At 35.7% G+C, this 22464-nt stretch overlaps 1 pseudogene; it reads right to left on the bottom strand.

The window, feature by feature from the left end:
- Nucleotides 1-11385: 11385 nt before the first annotated feature.
- On the bottom strand, nucleotides 11386-12230 carry LOC149209266 (uncharacterized; annotated as a pseudogene).
- Between the last annotated feature and the right edge of the window lie 10234 nt (nucleotides 12231-22464).

The raw sequence follows: 22464 nt of genomic DNA, 5'->3' as shown, positions 1-22464 counted from the left end.
AACAAGGCGAAGTGGATGGAGGTGGACAGAGTGAGGGAGTTGTACCCTCACCTCTGTAACCGGTAGTTGAAGGCTTTTGGGGTCCAAAAGCTTCCCAATGGGGAGGCGTGATCAGGTGCTCATGTCTTAAGTGTCGGAAAATGCTCAAAATTTAAAGTGCTTAGAACTAGTTCAAAGTTAAATGACTGGAAAGTGCTCGTCTTCCCGATTCCGGCGCCACAAACGGTTCGAAAAAACGGTCGCCGTATGAGGAAGTTATGGCAAAAAGAAGAATTTGTCCATAACATTAGAAATTTTAATTTTTCAAAAAAAATAATTTAAAAGGAATATTCCGCCGGGCACGAAATCCGAGGCAACCACCAAACATTAAATGTAACTGCAGTTAAGTTGGCGGAATTTTGGCAGGAGCGCCAAATTTGGCGGACCCGCCATAATTGGCGGAGCTAACTAGACTTAACTAAAGTTAGCTGGAGTTTTTCTAGGGGCAAACTGGAGAAACTTTAAATGGCCATAACTTTGGCTAGGAAAGTCGGTTTTGGACGATTTTTTTGGGTATTTTCGACCTTATGAAGCCATTGGTGCAGGTCTTACAGCCATCTGAGGTCATTTGTAGAGGTTTTGGAGCCGTGAAAGTTCTAGGAGCCACCAGGGCCCAGTTTTGTGAAGACTGTATAGGGTTGCAGGTATCCATTGGAGGTGATCCAATAGTCAATCCTGAAGGATTCAAGTGTTCTGAATCCATTTTTACCATCTATTTCTCCTGTAGATGCTTCTATTTAGCTGTATTTTCAATTTTAGCATTTAATAAAAACAAGGACAAGCCCGGTTGGGAGCTTTGGACCCAGCAGACGTAGCCTTGGAGGGGGTGAACTGCTTTATCAACTTCTTTTGCATTTGTGGTTGATTTATTTTGCAGAACAAATTCGTTTTAATCTGTTAAACAGTAAAAGGAAATAACTCTGCTATGCTTAAATGGGTCATAAACAGCTGAAAATTTCATGTGTTTTCTTTCTGCAAGAAATGGAAATCTTTTAAACATGTTTAATTCCGAATTGAATACCTTGCAAACAAATTTCAAGTAGTTTCAAATTCAGATCAGTTCCCAATTTGGTAATATCTCCCTCCCACTCACCGAGTCTTAGTATCTATGCCAGATTTTGGGAAGGCATAGAAGAGATAGGCTTACTAGGCCATCTTCTACAACATTCACACCAACCCCTCAAAGCTCTCCATGAACTTGGGTAAATTTGCCGAGATACCGCAGAATAATGTCATTCTTCTACATCTTAACATTTTGAAGTTTGTCTTCGAGGGCTAGTTTACTATGGTCATTGTTCTTATGGAATAGATATTTCATTGTCTACCACATTGTGAAAGGAGTTTCTTTCCCATGGATATTTGAGGCAATGTGGTCTCAAACTCCTTCCAAGATTATTCTCCTCGCCTTGGCTACATATTTCTTCCAATGGGCTATGTTCTCGGCATGTGTTGCTGTTGGTTTTGCAATGTCTGTCTTGACATATTTTAGCAATTTGTTGTCATCAAGCACCGCCTCCATGTGATCCTTCTGTGAAATGAAACTTAAGCCACCTTCCAAGGCATACTCTAATCTCAGCCAATTGAAGGTCATATTCCCAACTTTGAAGAGATCCTACTACACTAAAGCTGCAAATTCAAACCTCTTTAGGAACAACTTCAAAATTCATGTTCTAATTTGAATCCCACTTTGATACCATATAGAAATTTGGTGATAGAATTGCAACTGCTCAAGAAATTTTAATCTAAATCAAGAGACACAATTCTACTCTACTAATCTATGAAATTCAATTCACGGTCTAGAACAAAAATCTCAGACATGCAATAAGAAATAATACACATGCACAATATTTTTTCTGGGGCAACCCAACTAGGAAAAACTCCTCAAGCCTCTTTGCATTAATTCGCTAAATAGTGATGTATTAAAATTGATAGCTCAGTGTAAGCTCAACCTGCAAGTGAATAACCTATCTCTCTGCTCAATGAGAAGCTCTGACCCAGATTTAGTCAATTTATGCCTTTGCTTGAGCCCCTATTTCCTTGCACAATTACTAGATAATTAGCCCCTATTTTTTAGGAATTTTCCTCCAATTGATTGCACAATTCCCAAGGTTTGGTCATTTTCCTACCACAACTGGGAACTCAAATTCTCTGCATGCACTAGTTATTTTAGGTTGATTGATCAATTAATTGGATGATCATTGAGTCATACTATTGTCCCATTGCACAACTAACCTTCCACAAGTAGTTTAACTGAACTCAACTGGATTATTGTTGGGTCACTGATTTGTCATCATTCTCACTTGTCCGTGTCATACATTAAGCCATTATTCCCAACCATCCATTGCACCATTTCACTCACTTGCCACCATTTTTACCATAATTATTCATGTTGTGCCTCTATATGTCTAAGTGGTTAATTAACATCATTTTCATTTATTTTTAATAGATTAAGAAGAATTATGCATGGTTTACTAATGACAGTTTGGCCAATTCAAGTTTCTGCAATTTAATCAAGTTTTCGTAGCTATCTCCATGGTTGAGGTAGTAGCTCCACTCTAGAACGAAATCTGACAGTTGGACTTGGTTTCTAGAAGCTCCAATATGGATTTGTATTGGTCAAACTCCACCCATCTCGCATGTGTGGACCTCCAGCAAAAGATCAAAGGAAAAACGCAACAGTTTTGACTAGTCAACTTCAAACTTGTTTTCTGAGCAAATGAAAATGAATTTCGGAAAACGAAAACGTGGGTTTTTTTTCGAGCACAAGCCAAATTAGGTTCTTCATGAGTTGTTTTCTCAAATTCGTTATGATTTGAGATAATTTTGGGGTTCTTTGGAGCCCTATTTTTCTGATTGTGTGAGCAAACAGTTTGATAATTTCACAGTCAACGCCCAATCACCAAAAGGATTGGAATGAGCTGTTATTTAGCAAATTCATGGAAAGGAGATAAGTGTCATCAGATGTGGACTGATCTTTGATCCTAGAAACCTTCAAAATATATTATTTTATTTTCAAACTGATTTACTGAGATCTCATGGCCATAATTCATGCAATGAAATTTTGAGTTTCTTGTTGCTTCAAAACTCTATAAATTGTAGCCTATTTGATTGGGGGGGGATCAGATGTCAATGACGAATATTAAATTGTAATTTTTGCTACTATTTGAAGAAGAAGAACTCAATTTTTTTCCCAGTGAATGTAATTTTTGATGTGGCGCAACTCTTAATAAAATTGGTGATTTGAATCAAGTCATCTGAGTTTATAATTCCTCACACTCACCAGGAGGGTCCCCTGTGGAGTTGTGAGATAATAGAGTTGTCATTCTAATCTCATTTTTCAGTATTTGCTTCAAGTTAGTTTTTAATCTCTTTAGATGTTTGAATTCTTTGTTTTCAATATAGTTTTCTTACTTATTTTTTTTCCAGTCTGTTATAGGTCGAGTACTCAATATAAACTTAAAAATCCAAAAACACTTTCCTTGAATTATTTTCCAAGAATTGCTTTCATTTTCATGTTTGTTCTAGTCATCATTTTGATAAGACATGGAGGCTCTTGCACTTGAAATTTTGTCAACATATCATTGTTTTTCATTGCTTTTTAGAATAGTTTCCAATTCCAAGTTTTGTAGAATAGTTGTTCTTTTAATTTTATAGTTAGATTTCCATTCACTGTTTAATAGAATAGATTTCAATTTTTGTTCAGTATAATAGATTTTAATTTCTTGTCCAATTAGAATAGATCTCGAAGTTTTGATAGTATAGTTTGCTTTAAAAGTTCATTTAAATTTTGAAGTTTTGAGTTTGAATTCATTGGCCTTTTAAGACAAAACATGTGCATATGCTTATCAAAACTTAGTCATAAACAAGTTTAAATCCTCATGTGAAATTAGATTAGTTTCTTTGAATTGAAAGTAGATATCCTAGCACATACAATGCATGTATACTTCGCAAGCTCACGTACCCGGATTGACATATAAATGCAAGTAATTTAAGAGTCAATTAAATTACCCAACATTTTGGCATCGTTGTCGGGGAAGTATACATAGGTGTTAGCTTTCAATTGCATCTCATTCTTAGTTGCATCCATTTAGTTGCATAAGATTAATTTCATTTTAGTACATCCTAGAGGTAAATTCATTAAAAGAAAAATTCAAAAAGACTTCAATCACCTACCACCCCCACTAAATCACGTGGTGCAGTAAGAGGCACATCATCTTTCACATCATGAATTCATATTTTTGCAGGTAGAAGAAGAGGTGAAAAAAAGAGGTTGAAGAAATGGATGGAGATGATGACAATGAGGAAGATCCTTTTGGATTTCCCATTCAAGAAACTAATATCAATGTTCATATGAAGAACATCCCTCCATCCGTACTTCCTAACTTCAAAGGTATGAGATCAGAAGACCCAGAAACCTTTCTTTTCGAATTTGAAATAATTTGTAGATCTTATGGCTACTCATTACACATTCAAAAATTGAATTTCTTTTCGACAACGTTGAATGCTAGAGCTCTTAGATGGTTCATGAATTTAGGAACAAATTCTATAAGGACATGGGATGATATGAAAAGAGTATTTTTGGAAAAATATAAAGATTATTGCATACACCATGACCTTAGAAATGAAGTCTTTAAGATGAACCAAAAAGAGGATGAAAGCCTAGAAGATTTAGTGTAGAGATATATTTATAATGTCAAAAGATATGAATTGCTTAATTTAGGATCAGACACATTAAAAGCTCTCCTACTAAATGATATAAGGGACGAATGGATTGATCTTCTTAACTTGATCGACAAAGGAGATGTCTCTCAATTGTCATTTCAAGAGACTTGTGAACTATGCAAGAACATATCAAGAGGAAAAGTAAAGTATGGAATATCCCCTTAGGATCCAATTATGGAAAGGGTAAGTAAGTCGACATTAGGATTGGTAATTCAAACTGAACTTAACAATTTGTTAGACATTCTTAGTAATTTAAATGAACAAATTGATGTGCTAAGAATGGAAAACAAGCAAAAAGTTGAGATTGTTGCTTCATTTCTATTTTGCCCTAAATGTAGAAAGAAACATGATTTTCATGAATTTCCACTTGATAACATTAAAAATTGTGAAATATGTGTAGGATCACATACTCCATCATGACCAGGGTTAAATGCAGTTTACCAAGGAGAAAATCAAACATTGGAACAATCCTATTATGTAGCTTCAAGAAGACCATAGCAGACTCATCAATCTAGTATGATACAAGATCTTAATTCACGTTATGCACAACAATCTCAAAGTAACTGGAAAACACCCTTACCTTGGCAACCTTGGCCGTCTCAATCCCAGCCTCAAAACCAATCTTGGAAACAAGGTTGGCAAGGGCCTTACAAAAGAATTCCATTGTATCCTCAATCTTTTCCTCACTATCCTCAATACCAATATCAATGTTATCCATTATTACCATTCACCTCCACCACAACACTAGGTTCACCATCAGTTAAACCTTTCTCATTATCAACCACACAATCACCCCAAAGGTCCATTCCCACTCAACTACCTGCACAACCATTTTAGATCCCCAATAATAAAACACCTCAATCCACTTACAATGTTGAGGTATTGCAAAATGATTCTTCAGCTGCCATTAAAGAACAACAACCGAAAGAAGAAGATTTGGCTAAGTTCAAATAATCACGGATGCCCGTTGAAGAAGAGAAGTTGTTGGAACCTGATATTGAAAAGTTTCATGCCTTCCTATCACCAGATTCTATGAATGGGGATCACATTTCTAAAGACTTCCATGGCATGATAGTAGGAAGCCAAGGAAGACAATATTACATTGAATCTTGGTTCAAGACAGTCATCAGATCCTAGTGATCAATTCTTCAATATTTTTCGAGATCATCTTAATCAAGACAACTGGTCCCTCATATACTGGTACATATCAAAGAGTATCTTTCAAACCTGCATATGAGTTTATCTATCATCTTGTTACACACATGGTTCCATTGGAAGTATTCATATACTTGAACGAGATTTATTTTTCAAGTATAGTAGGACATATAATAATAATAAGTCTTATTTTGAAAACTAGCTTGCTAGCGCAATTGGACCCGAGGTTTGCTTGCAAACCAGGAAACTCGCGAGCAAAGTTCAGAATAATTTTTTTGCAATTTCATGATGGTTTCAATCTTTTATTATGGTTCTTCAAATCATTTTTGGTTCTATGCTCGAGTTGGCTGATGTGGGATTCCTTAAGGCCCACCTTCCAATAGATCTTGTCCCATCGACTTCAACACCTTATCTGGGACCAAGATCAAAGATTATTTAGAGTTCCTTGGAACTTGCACACATCAATAGCAAGCCTCCTTGTTGACAACAATGGGAATACAACAATGTCTCTTGATTGTCAGATCTTGTAGGTGACTCAACTTCAACACATTCATTCGTCCTTGTCAAGATGCACTCAGGTACCTTGACACTCATTTACATTATTGGTGAGTTGTCTCACATTGGTTAACGATTTTCATCATTGATTGATAATCCAATCATTTATTTCCATGCTCGACTTTGGCACATTCATTCGCATGGTAAGAATTGTAACATGAATTTTGGTTTTGATGAAGACTATATGGTTTTATGGAATCAACAACAACTTGCAGCAATATATTTTATTAGCATTTTTGTGTCAGCATGTTCATCTTTTTGTAATTCAACAACAACATGATGAAGCACTACTACAACTCTTCTTCATTTCATTTCATTTTCCGAGAAAGTTACATTAATTTCAAGTCATCATGAATTATGTTTCATGGTTTCTATTTCAACATACATCACACAACCCAAATTGGCATATTAGACTCAGAGAAAACAATTTTCCAAAGAAAAACAAAGCCAACTTTGGAAAGTTGCAATTTCTACAGCTATTGTTATAGCAGTGTTTTCGAGGGGCAGTTTTGGCACAAAGATTACAAGAAATTGGAGCAGAAATAAAACAAATTATGAGATACTGGGTTTTCTTAGAGTATGATAAATTGAGTAAGATGAGGGCAGAATTCCAAAAAAGGGAAATTTTCCATGACATTTCAAGTGGGTTTTTAAGACAGATTTTCAATTTTTACCACTATGCACAAATTAGGACAGAATTTGGTATTTTTGCACAACAACTCCTTTTATTCATCAAAAGTGTATTATGAAGGCATATGGTGGTAAAAAAGGTAAAAATACATCATTTCCCTTTTGAAGCACTCACGTTGGCCTTAAAATAAGTTTGTGGCATATGTTTTTGTGTAATATTGGATGGCATGATGAGTCATTTTCAAAATTTTCAAAAGCTCAAGATTCAAGAATTTATTTGCTGGTAGAATGGTTTTATTCCAATATCTACAACCCCTAGTTCAGCATTTCAAGTTCTTCAAAAGGTAAACTTGAGGTAAAAATTTGCATAAGGATTTGTAGTTTATTAAAAATTTAGAAAGATATTATGAATAACCACTTTTCCATCAACCATTATTAGCCTCCATATCTTTCATTTTGCAGATCACTCATACCATCAACCATCCCTTTCACTTTTACTCATTTTGATTAAATTTTCCTCTTTTTGAAAAGAAATATTTATGAAAGCAATATAAACTCGACATACAAGGCTACAATAAATGAATTCAAAAGTTGGGAAATGAAGACAATTTTAAGAAGTGGCAAGTTTTTCTCGTTAAAAGTTGATTATGGAATTAATAAGGCTAGTAAAATAAAGAATATGAAAGCATAATACAACCTATGCTTATGGTTTTGTAAGATGCCTAGAAGAGGCTTGGAAATTATTCAAGTGAATACAAATTTATTTTCATGGGGCGTTAAGGCAGGTTGTCACCTCAAAAGTTATAAGAGATCCCAACATCAAGATACTTTTTCTAGCAATTGAAAGCAATCAAGCAACAAGTCTGGAGGACCAAGATTTGATTACTTTGAAGACTTGAGGTATTGCATAAAGTTAAATGCGTAGTTGAATGATGTGCTTCATTAATTATCTTCTAATTTTCAAATGAGGGCTACTGGATCATTTCATGGGTATTATAATTTAGTTGTACTATATATTGCATTTACCTTTGAGAATGAAGTATTGGAATGGTTTGAGGTTTTTGGCAAGAGACACATTTATACACTTGAACATTAAGTCCAACATTACATATCAAGTATAAAAAACTTTCAGCAACATGATGATCAACAACATCAAGGCCACTTACATCAAAGACCAGTTTTGTAAAGATCTTGTCAAAAGAAAAAAAGGCAACATTTTATTTGTTTCTTTGAAGTAAACTACAAAACATAGAATATATGGACATTGAAAATATATCTCACTTATGTTGTATGGCCTTTCTGAATCTATCATAACCCATTAAAACCTAATATATCTCATGATATCTCGTTTTTCAAATGATGAGTCGTCTATAAGGGTGAAGAATTCATTTGTTTTTTTCACCATATTGAATTGGTTTTGAGCCTTTTTTTGACTTCATAAAGCCACTCCATCCATCCATTCACATCAATACTGTCATTTTTGCATACAAGTGTTACATGAGCAACAATGTTACAAGAACCATATTTCTAAGTTGGATGTCCATATTCTATTGTTTTTGAATGTTTCTTCATTGAACAAGTTGAAATGTGTTAAGTTGCACAATTTGACATTTTCTAGCAGCCTCCAAATACTGAAGTGAAATCATAGGTTGATGAACTTTGAGTAGTGGCCTAGCAAAACTAGAAGATGGAGAATGTAGCAAAAAGGTTGAGAAATGATATCCACCATTCAACACAACAAATAAACACTCTTATCACTCTAATAACTCAATCAATGCCTTGGTCAGTGGTAGAATATGTAACAAATTTAAGTGACAAAGCATACTATACAACTATTCAAGTTTGCTAAGAAATTGTGTAAGAAAGCTAAGTCATTCCCAAAGGGTACATTCTGAAACAAATATGTTGATCAAGTTTTGTTATTTGCATGAGGACATGCAAATATCTCAGTGTGGGGGAGATGTTGGGTCACTGCTTTGTCATCATTCTCACTTGTCATTGTCATTCATTGTGTCATTACGTCCAACCATCCATTGCACCTGTTATCACAAAATCACTACTAAGGGCTGCAACCAAGTAAGATTTTATGTAACTCTTTCAACCAGACTTTAGACTAGGAATTAGCCTTCCTAGTCAGAGAGGGCTCTCTCACAGACTTTTGATAGAAATCAATCACAACAGCAGATGGCTAACTCTTCACTCATTCATGAAAACAAAAGCTGGTTGAACACATATCAAATTGGTCTTCATTGGGCTATGGAGTCTCACACATTTAATAAACAAAGCACAGTCATTTCATGGAAGTCAAGGCTCTTTGCATTAGATGTTCAAACATATTTCACATAAACCACAGCTTGCCAAACATACAGGAAGTCAGAGCATTAGAAATGAATTCTGAGTGATTATGTTATAACAAGGCTGTAAAAGAACATATAAGAGAAAACACCACCATCATATTTGAACAAAATAATCCATTGAGAATCTTGAGAAGAAACAACCACTGTTTTACTATTACTGTAACAAGTCTTTACATTGGCCCAAATAACTCTGTTTTTGTATAAAATGTCCAACAACTATTACATCCTAATTTCATCCATTTATAGGAATACATTCCTCCCTTTCTAGAGGGAGCTCGAAGGCCCTATTAACTACTCCTACATGCTATTTAACTAATGCATTAATTACAAAGTGCTGAACTGTAATTACACACAATCCTAATCAAACTAAAACACTAATTCCATTCTCCTCGTATGCTTGATTCTTCTCGGATCTTTGACAGCTGTCCTCCTTCAGTTAGGCTGAGATGGCTGAGCTACGGATGCAAGGAATGCTGACTTTGGATGCTTAAAAGCGCTGATGGCTCATTAATTGACCAAAAGATGTGCTCTATTTTAACGGTCTCTGTCTCCCAACATTCTCCGAAAGTGTAGCAGTATGTTCTCAAATCTTTTAATAACCCCAGGTATGAAATGCTGCCATGTTTCTGATGTGCTGTAGGTGGTATTGATAGACAGGTGTTTCTCTTCCTCAACTCCCGCTCACAGTATCACACTAGCTGCTCTGCGCTTAAAATCATCACCTACAGCAGTTTCGTAGCGCGCTACGAAACTGCTGTGTGATTTCAAAAACACAGTCTTCTTCCCTGCCTTTAAAAATTCACCATGCCTAATTGATGCTTTGGACAAGGTTATGAGAACAACCTGTAAATGAGTATGGTTAATAGCCTCAACCTTTCTGCACAGCGTTTAACACATTTACAGTTAGTGCAAGGGCAGCTGGTGAAGTTTTTTGCTTGATTTGCTCTGTCATGATGATGGTACTGCTTAAAACATTTCACATGCTACCCTACCTTTAGGGTTCATCTATTCTTCCTTTAGTGCAGTCTCACAGCCACACTCTGTACTGTCTTCATTTTTGCCTTCATAGATCTGTTCTTTGTAATCTCTATCTTTCTTTCAAAAGGGAGGGTTATTATTGACAAGATTTTCCTTTGGCTAGCGCTTAAATACAATGAAGACATTACTATCAAAACAAATCGAAAGCAGAAATATGCTTATCATAGAAAATTCTGCTTCATGCACAGGCATCATCTTGAAAAGTTGACCAACCAATGTTCTTAGCAACAGAACAGGAGCTCAAATGCTGAGGGTCCCCTGTATTTCTTGGATCCATCCATGGTGCCATAGCTGGTCTCATACTATCATAATGAGTGGCAGTATCCACCAGAACGGAATTGTTTAAAGCGGTAGGCATAAAACCTTTGACATAAGAACTATTCGGAGGCATTAAATAAAAATTAAAAACAAGTCTGCTACCAAAGGACTTGGACTTGTTGTTTCCAAACTGAATGCTATTGGCATAGGATCCATGTATTCCCAAATCTTCTAACACTGGCATAATTGCCTCTGTTGGAGGAACCCCTGAAAGAAAAAACCAATATTGGTTCTCTGGATAAGGTACGTGTTGATAAATAGAGCCTGGCTGTTAAAATTGATGACCATAAAAAATATTATCTGAGTTGAATGTTGGAATCGACGTCCATCCAGGGCTGCAAAAGGTCTGGGAAGGATAACCGCCATTGATTGATGGATAAAACAAAGGAGAAACCTCATGTTGAAAAACTGGTAGATGATATCTAGCAACCTTTGGATACAAGGTTCTGCAAGATCTTGAACATCATCAAGCCAAGACATGATTGAAGATTGATTGAAAATTTTCTGGAATTCTAAAAGTGCTTACAGACATTTCAGACAAATCAAAACTCATTTGTATGTCCCTAAAGGTTCATGGTCCATTCAATTGTTGAGAGCTCTTGTTCTGAATTGTGTCTACCAGGCGATTCACAACATTTACAAGTCCTCCAAGAACATCTATTAAATCCTGACCTTGCTTTCTCTTGAGCTCTCTATCGAGCTCACTGGTTTGTAGTTGCACTTGTTTATTTACCTCAATACCCTTCCAATACATGTCCCTGTCTAGCTGGCTGGAGCATATCTGTGCTTGAGTTGTTTTGCGAATAACCGCTTGTATATTCTGACAATTCTCACGAAGTACACTAATTATGTCATGCTCCCTATCATCTTCAATTGAACATCTTCCTTTCTTATGCCTTATGGTAGAATCTAATGGTTCATTACCACTTCCTGAAACCGTTGGATCCTGCATCTTGATCATCTCATCTTGTGAGTCATCATTGGAAGTAAAAGATTATCTGCAGCCACACCCATGCTGTCAAAGGTAGCATCAGGATATGCAGTTGGTGTTTTATCTAGATTTGCATCCATCGCATCAAACAACTCCCTTTCTGTACTTGATGCCAATCCCACAATAGCTGCATCATCGTAAGGTGCTTCCTTCCCACCATGCTTGCACAACAATTCTTGTAAACTGCCCTTTAATTCAGAACCATTTTTCACATCCCTAAGGAGATGCAGAAACCCTGCAGAGAGAGGCATGGAGCAAAATCTCGAATAATTAGGTAACGAATCTGCTAGGGCATCTGACTCACCATCATGTTCTCCAGAAAGCAAGACGGAATTAACAACTCCATCGGTGCTAGCCAATATCAAAGGCTTCTTTCTTCCATCCATTGTCAATGCCTCAGCCAGATTTAGGCTCGATATGCTCATTTCTTACCCACCTTTCATACATCAATTTCAATAATCCTCTCCGAACGGCCTTCGGTACATCACTCTTCGATTCTGTAGCTTTAGCTCTAAATTTCGATAACCTCAGCTTAGAATCTCAGGAGGTTATAGACTGAGCAGTGGTTTCAAACCTCCGGAATAACAAAGAACTCTTGATTATATTTTCTTTATTAAATGACAGCCGTTAGCTTCGAATGGTTAGCAGTACTATACTCACCAAAGTAGATCACGAGATCGAAACTTGAATAGTGAATTGTTCTGTGATTGTTGTTGCAGCTGAGAAGGCAATAGATCAAGAGTTAATCACAAGAAAGGGCTTATTAATGGCCTTTTTTGAATTCTCAATGATCTGTGATAAGAACTTCCGAACATTGCCAAGACAAAAGACGAAAATACATCCCAATCCTTTATTATGTGCTTCATTACAACAGCAGCAACTATCAAACCTTCTCTGCCACCCGTTTGCGTAGAAAAAGATTTCTTGTGAAGCCAGGCCACGAAGATAATGAACTACGTCTCTCTCTGGCACTTCATCAAGCACTTGCGCCCAAGACATAAATGTTATTTAATGAATTTGCCACCTGCCCATAATCGGTTTCACCCACAGCGGAAAGAAATCTCCACCGGCCCATTTGTATAGTCCTCAGCCATAATATGAAAGCGGTGCTCCCATATAGACCCGTGTGTTGACACATATCATTTGGGAAAAACTCCTTCATTAACATTGCATTTGTTGAGAGATTTGTATCTTCCCACTTCAGGAAAAAATATATAGGTGCAGATGAGGTAACACAACTATAAACGCCCATATATATATAAGAGAATGAGAAAGAGCCATCCCCAGTTCAAATATAGAGCAAATTTTTAATAATCTAAACATTAATTTCACCCCGACCTTATTTGAACTCTTTCGGTTGAGGAATATTTTTGAATGAAGTTTGACTGACTATGTCTTGATCTTTTAGGCCGAGACTAATACTTTCAACTCAAGAACTTGAAGTTGAATGACAACAGGATTTACCAGCCTTTACCTATTAACCATAGCCAACCAGCAGCAGATACTCCAAATAGTCCTAATATCAAAAATAGTACTAATAGATTTCCCAGTGCGTTCTGTTCAGGTCCCTTTTATCCTTTCGGTGCAGCAGTGACTATACAAACTGTAAGGTATTCATTGGAAACACCGAGCACAATACATAGGAAAAACATTCAACCTTGGGTACCATATTTTGCAGTAAAATAGAAACAAGGAATTCAAGAGTTCCAAAACTTTAGATGCATTTCCTTCTTTCAAGTGACTAGCAATTAGGAAGCATTTTTATCCTGAGAAACGTTCTTTTCATTATAAAGAGCCTGAAGAACCTCAGGCAACGGTGGAGCTGACATCATTGCCTTGATATCTTCAATCTTATCTGAAAGATCTGACATTAGACCTTTTAAGCACATCAACCTCATCCACAACAGTTGTAGCCAGTGTACAATAGGCATGCTAGGATTTGGGCCTCCACTGAAAACTCGAACAAATCCCCAATTCCGTAGCACGCTACGAAACCACTTAAACAGGTAGCGCTGCGAAACTGCTAAAAAAGAATTCAGGCGCTGCGAAAACACCCAGTCTTTAAGCTAGGCTAAAAATTTTTTGGCAACAGCATTTTCAGTGATAACAGCACCATTTCACTCACTTGCCACCATTTTTACCATAATTCTTCATGATTTGCCTATATATGTCTAATTGGTTAATTAACATAGTTTTCCTTTATTTTTAATAGATTAAGAAGAATTATGAATGGTTTACTAATGAAAGTTTGGCCAATTCAAGTTTCTGCAGTTTAATCAAATTTTCATAACTATCTCCATGGTTGAGGTAGTAGCGCCACTCTAGAAGGAAATATGACACTTGGACTTGGTTTCTATAAGCTCCAATATGGATTTGTATTGGTCAAACTCCACCCAACTCGCATGTGTGGACTTCCAGCAAAAGATCAAAGGAAAAACGCAGCAGTTTTGACCAGTAAACTTCAAACACATTTTCTGAGCAAATTAAAATGAATTTCGGAAAACGAAAACATGATTTTTTTTTCAGCACGGGCCCAATTAGGTTCTAAATGAGAAGATTTCTAAAATCCGTTACCATTTGAGAGATTTTTGGGGTTCTTTGGAACCCTATTTTGCAGATTGCATGAGCAAACGGTTTGGTAATTTCACAGTCAACGCCCAGTCACCAAAAGGATTGGAACGAGCTATTATTTAGAAAATTCATGGAAAGGAGATAAGTGTGATCAGATATGGACTTATCTTTGATCCTAGAAACCTTTAAATTATATTTTATTTTATTTTCAAACTGATTTATTGAAATCTCATGGACAAAATTCATGCAATGGAATTTTGAGTTTCTTGTTGCTAAAAAACTCTATAAAGTGCAGTCTCTTTGATGGGGGGGGGGATCAAATGTCAATTATGAATATTAACTTGTAATTGTTGCAACTATTTGAAGAAGAAGAACTCTTTTTCTTCCCCCAATGAATGTAATCTCTGATATGGCGCAACTCTTAATGAAATTGGTGATTTGAATTAAGTGATCTGAGTTTATAATTCCTCACAGTCACCAGGAGGCCCCTTTGTGGAGTTGTGAGATAGTATAGTTGTTATTTTAATCTCATTTTCACATTATTTGCTTCGATTTATTTTTTAATCTCTTTAGATGTTTGAATACTCAGTTTTCAATATAGTTTGCTTACTTTCTTTTTTTTTGTCTGTTACAGGTTGAGTACTCAATATAAACTTTAAAATCCAAAAAACACTTTCCATGAAGTATTTTCCAAGAATTGCTTTCATTTTCATGTTTGTTCTATTCATCATTTTGATAAGACATGGAGGCTCTTGCACTTGAAATTTTGTCAACATATCATTGTTTGTCACTGCTTTCTAGAATAATTTCCAATTCCAAGTTTTATAGAATAGTTGTGCTTTAAATTTTGTAGTTAGATTTCCTTTCATTGTTTAATAGAATAAAATTCAATTTTTGTTCAGTATAATGGATTTCGTGCTACACCTCAACAGAGGGAATTTAGATACCAACAAAATGCCCTGATGATCTTGTATTCATTTATGTTAATCTCTCTCTCTCTCTCTCTCTCTCTCTCTCTCTCTCTCTCTCTATATATATATATATATATATATATATATATATATATATATATATATAAATAAAATTCCCATGGTGTTGATGGTCAAAAATGACCTCGACATGTAAGGGAAACCACCCGGTCGGGACCTTAAATAAGTTCCTTTTCCATTTGGAATGGTGGTTATGACTAGTTCAATTGGGTCTAGTTACTCTCTCCCCTTTTTTGTTAGCTTATAGTATGTTTATTACTTGCCAATAGAAAAGAGACATTAGATATGCCCTCTTGCAGAGCTCATGCAAGAAAGTGACCTTAAGTTGAATTTATGGCTCAACCAAGCCACTCTAAAGTTTTCCCCTGTGTAAGAGAACTTATAGAATGCAATAATTAAAACTAAATGCATATCTAATCAAATATGCAAGTAACATAAAATAAATCCTAAATCTATCTCGATTGAAAGAAGGATTAGTCCCCCTTGTTGGGTGAAAATATTGTCGTTTAATTCTGTTGTAGTATTTTTCCAACTATTTAATTTGTCAACCCGAGGTTCGTAGGCTTACGAAGCACATGCACTATATATGCAAGACCGAAGTGGAACTAATCTAATTTAAATTACTGAAATCAAATTAATCTAGAAAAGCATTGAAACACTAACTAGGAAAGCATGAAATTTCATAAGGTAAAAGCAATACAACATGTGAAGAGTTGAATGACAAACAACATATGTGAGCTCACAACAATAAAGCTATCTCAAATTACATTACTAGGATCAAATGACAAATCATGAAAGTGTAACAATAAAAGAATATGAATCAAACCTAAGAATTCCCTTCTCCAAATTACAAGACTATCTCTCAAAACTCAAAAACTACTGAAATGAAGAGAGAGAACTCTCTTATATACATGAAGCAGATAACCATCTCATAATGACAGATCCACTATTCTCTCAACCACTCTCAACTACTTTCTCATTATTACAAGATATGATCACTTCAAATCCTCCACACATCTCTCACATATCTTAGATAAGATATGCCAACCAAATCCTCCATGATCTTCTTCTTAGGAATAGGCTTGAATAATTATCTCCTTAAAATGGTGGAGGAGATATTCGAGAAGTCTCTTGGAATTAATCCTTCACATATCTCCTACACATTACAAAGCTCACATATTCTTGAGATATATATGAAAACATGTATATTTTCTAATATTTAATCATAAATTCACTTATAATACAAAAATGAATAAAGTGGAAAATAAGAAGGTGAAACCCAAATGTATTTATGAAAATGATATGATCAAAGGTTAATGGGATGATGAAATTTAAGGAATAGTGAAGGGAAACGTGGATGAAATTACGACATTTCTGAGTCCCAACACCCCTCTCAACCAAGAGAAAGGTAAAAGGGGATTTGGACCAAATTTGAATTTGGAATAAAAATGAAGTCAATAAGCCAAGGAAATAGTTCCAAGAATTATTAATAGTTCAAGCAAGTATATGTATTCAGCTATCTGATGAATAATCATCAGATATCTGGTGCACATAATCCAAATTCAAATAAAATGGATTCAAACAAAAACATATATGATTGCATTAAGGAAATAGTTACGTAGGAATTTACAGGGTAAGTTCCTTAGATAGATCACCAAAGGACACCGCTCACAAACAGATCACAGATCAGTACACCAGTATTCTTGACATGGTTAAAACCCTCAAAGAGGGAAATAGTTCACGATATGAGCCAACGCGGCCACTTCAGGCAATTTATTAATGTAAAAGAAATAAAATTTACATAAGCTTCTCTCATGAACGGTCACTTAACAAATGACCCTCCATACTCTTTAAATAGAGATCATGAACCAATCAGGTGTTAAGCCACAGATCAAGTGTCGGTAATACAGATGAGAGAATGAACCGTCAAATCACTTCATGTCTAGAACATATCATGACTGTCGGATTGTAAGTTACAAAAGGTACATACTAAAGAAACACACTTTACCTAACTATACACTAGACCAAGTTGTATTTAATTATTTCCTATGTGTCGAAATATCCTAACATCCCCCCTTAAGAACAACTTGGGATAGGATTGAAGGATGTACAAAGAGGATACAATAGGAGAAGGAAGGAGGCATTAGAGCTTATCCCCCCTTAGTGACAGCTTCCTGAACTCCAACCATAAATTGAGGTTTATTAAATTTCCCCTCTGTGAGAGCCTTTGTAAAGATGTATGCAACTTTATCATCGGTTGAACAATATTTCACTTCAAGAACATGGTCATGCATGAGATTTCTGATCAAGTGCATGTATATTTCAATGTGTTTGATGCGCTGATGTTGGACTAGATTTTACATAGTTGAATGGCACTTTGATTATCACACCAAAGTGTAGTCGGATGTTGCTCCTAAAAACCAAACTCTGACATGATCTGACGAAGCCACGGGGCTTCCTTACTAGCTTCAACGACACCATGATACTCTGCTTCTACTGAAGAAAGAGAAATGGTAATATGTTTCTTGCAAACCCATGTAATAGATCCAAAACCAAGAGTGAAGACATAACCTGCAATAGACTTCTGATCATCAGGGTCACCAACACAATAAAAATCAGTGAAACCAACCAATAGAGGAGATTCTTCTGCACTGTAATGAATCCAAAACTGAACTTTACCTCAAACATAACGAAGTATTCCTTTAGTTGCTTTCTAATGAATTTCATGTGGGTTTTTCATAAACTGAGCAACAAGGCCAACAACAAAGGAAAGGTCAGGACATGTATGGGTCAGATACAAAACTTTCCCAACATGCTGACGATATAAGGTAGCATCAACTTCAGGGGAAGTACAAGTGACTAAAAGTTTGGCTCCATACGGAAAGGGAGAAGGAGTTGGCTTACAGTCTTCCATGTGAAAGTGGCGTAGAAGATCATAGGAATACTTGGAATGGGAAAGGGAAATACCTTCTTTGGATTGCAAGACTTGAAGACTAAGAAAATAATGCAAGTGTCCTAAGTCTGTCATTTCAAATTGCTTTTTAAGGCTGGACTTCACATGGTTTATAAGGTTTGGATCACTACCAATAAGGATAAGATAATCAACATAAAGAATAAGAATTATAAGAGACTTACTCACTTTCTTGGTGTAGACAATATTGTCATAATGACACCTAGACAAGCCAGTATATAAAAGAAAGTTATTCATTTTGGCATACCAAGCCTGAGGGGCTTGCTTGAGACCATAAAGGGATTTCTTAAGCCGACATACAAGGCTAGAGTCTGTTTGTATAAAGCCAGGAGGTTGTTCCATATTGATTTCTTCATGCAAGTCCCCATGCAAGAAGGCGGATTTAACATCCATCTGATCGGCTTCCCATTTGAAAGAGGCATCAAGGGAAGAACAAATTGGATAGAGTTTATTTTGGCAACAAGGGAGAAGGTTTTAGTATAGTCAATGCCTTTAACTTGTGAAAAACCCTTAGCAACAAGACGAGCTTTATGTTTATCAACTTTTCCATCTAGTCCAAACTTGGTTCTGTAAACCCATTTGCATCTAATAAGATTTTGTCCCTTTGGAAGAGGAACAAGGTCACATGTATCATTTTCCAATAATGAACAATATTCTTTATTCATAGTTGTGTCCCAATCTAGATGGCTTGAAGCTTCTGCAAAGGTGTAAGGATCATAATTCGTTGAAGCTTGAGCTAGTAAAGAAGAGGCTTTATCAAACTGAGAACTTGTACGACGCTAATCTATAGGATCACCTGCAAGAGCACCTGTTGCATCTCGAGTAGCGCGAACCTATTTTGGAAGTTAAGAAGCTGAAGGAGGATCCTGAGAAGGTGGGGGGGGATTGTCATCCTCGCTGTCATCATCTGAAGAAGAAATATTTTCAGAAGTAGAAGGGATAGATAGAGGTGTCACATCCGTTGAACTAGGCTCGTAGACCGATATATTTTCAGCAAAATTCACATCTCTTCTAATGATAACATTTTTGGATTTAGGTTGAAGAAGTCTATATCCTTTGACATCTTCAGAATATCCAACAAAAATACATTTTTCACTCTTATGTTCTAAGGCTTTATGTTTCTCATCTGGAATATGGGCCCATGCTTCACTTCCAAAAACACGAAAGTGACTTACATATGGTTTAATTGAGCTCCATGCTTCTTCTGAAGTGATATTCTTTAAAACATTAGTAGGAGTGCGATTTACTATTTAATTTGCACAGTTAATTGCTTCTGCCAAAAAATTAATACTAAGTCTTTTATATTGAAGCATACAATTAACCATTTCCTATAAGGTGTGATTCTTCCTTTCAGTTACACCATTTTGCTGTGGAGTATATGGAATAGTATGTTGCAATTGAATTCCATGCTGAGTGCAAAAGTTGATGAATTTGTTGTTAACATATTCTCCGCCATTATGAGATCTTAGCTTAATAATTTGATGTCAAGATTGTTTCTCAACAAAGGCCAAGAACATGTAAAGATTTCACCCTTGAGTTTCAAGAAGTATACCCAAGTGTGTCTGGAGAAATCATCAATGAAAGTTAAGAAATACTTGTAGCCAGAGAATGAAACAACTGGAAGTGGACCACATAAATCACTATGCATAAGCTGTAAAGGGGATGAGGCGTGCCAAGAGGCACGCTTTTCAAAACTATCTTGATGATGTTTCTCGAGTACACATTCGGAACAAACACCATCTCTTCAAGATACCATAGGAAGAATTGTCACCATATTTTCTTTACATATATTTTGAAGGGAGCGATAGTTTAAGTGACCAAATCACTCATGCCAAAGTTTGCTCACTTCATCATTATGAGCAACAAATACTGAGGGAAGAGTTGATAACCCAAAGGTGTTAAACATATACAACCTTGTAGAATCACTAGCAATTCCAGTAGCTAATATCTGTCTAGGATCTCTTAGGTCCTTAATTACAACATCATGAGGTGAAAATTCAACAATTTTACCTTCACCTGAATGATTTATCTGATATATAGATAGAATGTTTCAGGATAAGATGGGAACACATAATAAATCATTAAATTGACCATTGTCTAGACGAATAGTTATAGTCCCTACAATGCTAAGAGATCTATCATCGCCAACATATATATTTTTGGTGTTATAATCATTTAAAGAAGAAAACATGGCTTTGTTTTTTGCCTCATGATAAGAATATCCATAATCAATGAGCCACTCACGAGAACGAGAAGAAGAATATACATTTAGTGCATAACCATACCGAGATGCTTGACAACCACATGAAAAAAGTGTTATTCCTGAAGATGAAGTTGAAGTTGAAGAGTGCTCCAAATGGATGTTATGCTTCTTCATTGCTACTTCCAAGGCTTCCATCTTCTTAAAGCATTTGGATTCTAAGTGGCCATCACGATTACAAAAGTTTCAATGTCTATCAGTCTTCTTCCCTTTGTTTTTAGTTGTCTTATCATTTTGTTGAGTTAATTTTTCGTTGTGAGACTGAAATTGCTTAGGACCCTTGTTTGGTTTAGGACCATTTTTTTTAGGATGATGCTTCTTAGGATTCTTTGAACTTGGTTGTTGTTGGTCTGATAAGGCTTTCTTGTAAGAGTTTCCAGTATTAAGAAGACCAAGATGTAAGATTTTTTCTTATCGTCTTATTAAAGAATCACAAAAGGCATAAAAAGAGGGGACTTATAGTATTGTCCTTGAGAAATAAAGGCTTCTCTAGTAGAATGGAAGGTGAAAAGAAACGTAAAGTAGGTTGGTCCTAACTTAGTAAGAATGGAATAGATAAGGCTACCATCTTATTTATTAACCTTAACGCCTTCCAAGATAAGTCTAAGGGTATTGAACTTGGACAAAAAATCTTCAATGGAAGAAAAATTATTGGAGTCCAACGTAAGCAACTCATTTCCGAGTTAATGGGCTCTAATTTCATTTTTAATTCTAAAAAATTTATTGAGTTGTTTCATTTCTTCATCGGGGGTATCAATTTATGCGATATGGAATCTAAGGTCCGGAGAAATAGACATCCCTATCAACCCATGTGCTTGATCTTGCTTATTTTCCATTTTTCTTGTTTGTTTTCATCTTTAGGCTTAGACTCTTGGCGTGAGGCTATTCTATAAAAACCTTTACTTATAAGTAAATCCGCAATGTATGATAACCATTGGAAGTAGTTGGTGCTGTCAATAATAACTATGCATGAAATTTCCATTTTAAAAGAAACTGAAGCTTTAAGTGTTCCAATGGAAATATCTCGAAAAATTAGGTTGATTAAAAAATATGACTCCGAAAACGGCTTCCAGATGAAGAAGTTATGACTTTTTGAAGAAAAGTTGTTGAAGATGCCGACAAACTACGTGAATGTTGGGAATTTAATGATAATGTTATATATAAAAAATCCTCCTCTTCCCAAACTTAATCTAGTTAGCTCACTTAAAAAACAGATTACTTTATGTGACCCACTTTTATAAATAAATGAAAATCACTTTTACAATGGTACTCTATGAACTATCCACTAAATTGTAACTTTAATAAAAGATAAAGTGACTTTAGAATTATAAGAGACTCATTTCTTATAATGGGTGAGCACACTTTTAAATAAAGTAACTTTAAAACATAAACTACATGTGTTTTTTGAAAAAGTAACTCAAAAAATAGAAAGACTTCCCAAGACATCTATTCTCATAAAGTAACTTTGGACCAAGTTATGTTGGACACCTAATCCTCTATGGGTTAGTGTGGAAGCGGAATAGACTAAGGAAGTCCAAGAAACCTTGGGATGTGGAACCCAACGGTCAAACCATGTACTATAAATGTATATGTTTTATTAATAAAAAATGTACTCTCATGTTTTATATTTCATACTCTTTCTGCCATGTGTGTGTTTAACATGGTATCAGAGCAAGCGTATTCCTGCCCTACATAATTACTTTGAGCCATTTGTTTTATGGCCTTTCTGTGCAGGTCATTTCTGCTATCAGTTCTGCATTTCATGAATATTTTCTCAACTAAATTCTAGCTGCAACCTCTGTCATTTCTCCAGGGCCATTTTTGGCTTCCCTCTACTTTATAAATCCCTATTCTGCCTATGTTCTTCC

Source organism: Pinus tabuliformis, chromosome 1_2 (genome assembly GCF_031772625.1).
Source record: "Pinus tabuliformis cultivar Carrire ecotype Pingquan chromosome 1_2, CPIR1, whole genome shotgun sequence".
NCBI lineage: Eukaryota > Viridiplantae > Streptophyta > Pinopsida > Pinales > Pinaceae > Pinus > Pinus tabuliformis.
Note: the sequence above shows the minus strand (reverse complement) of the source record. Positions and strands in the feature narration are given on the sequence as shown.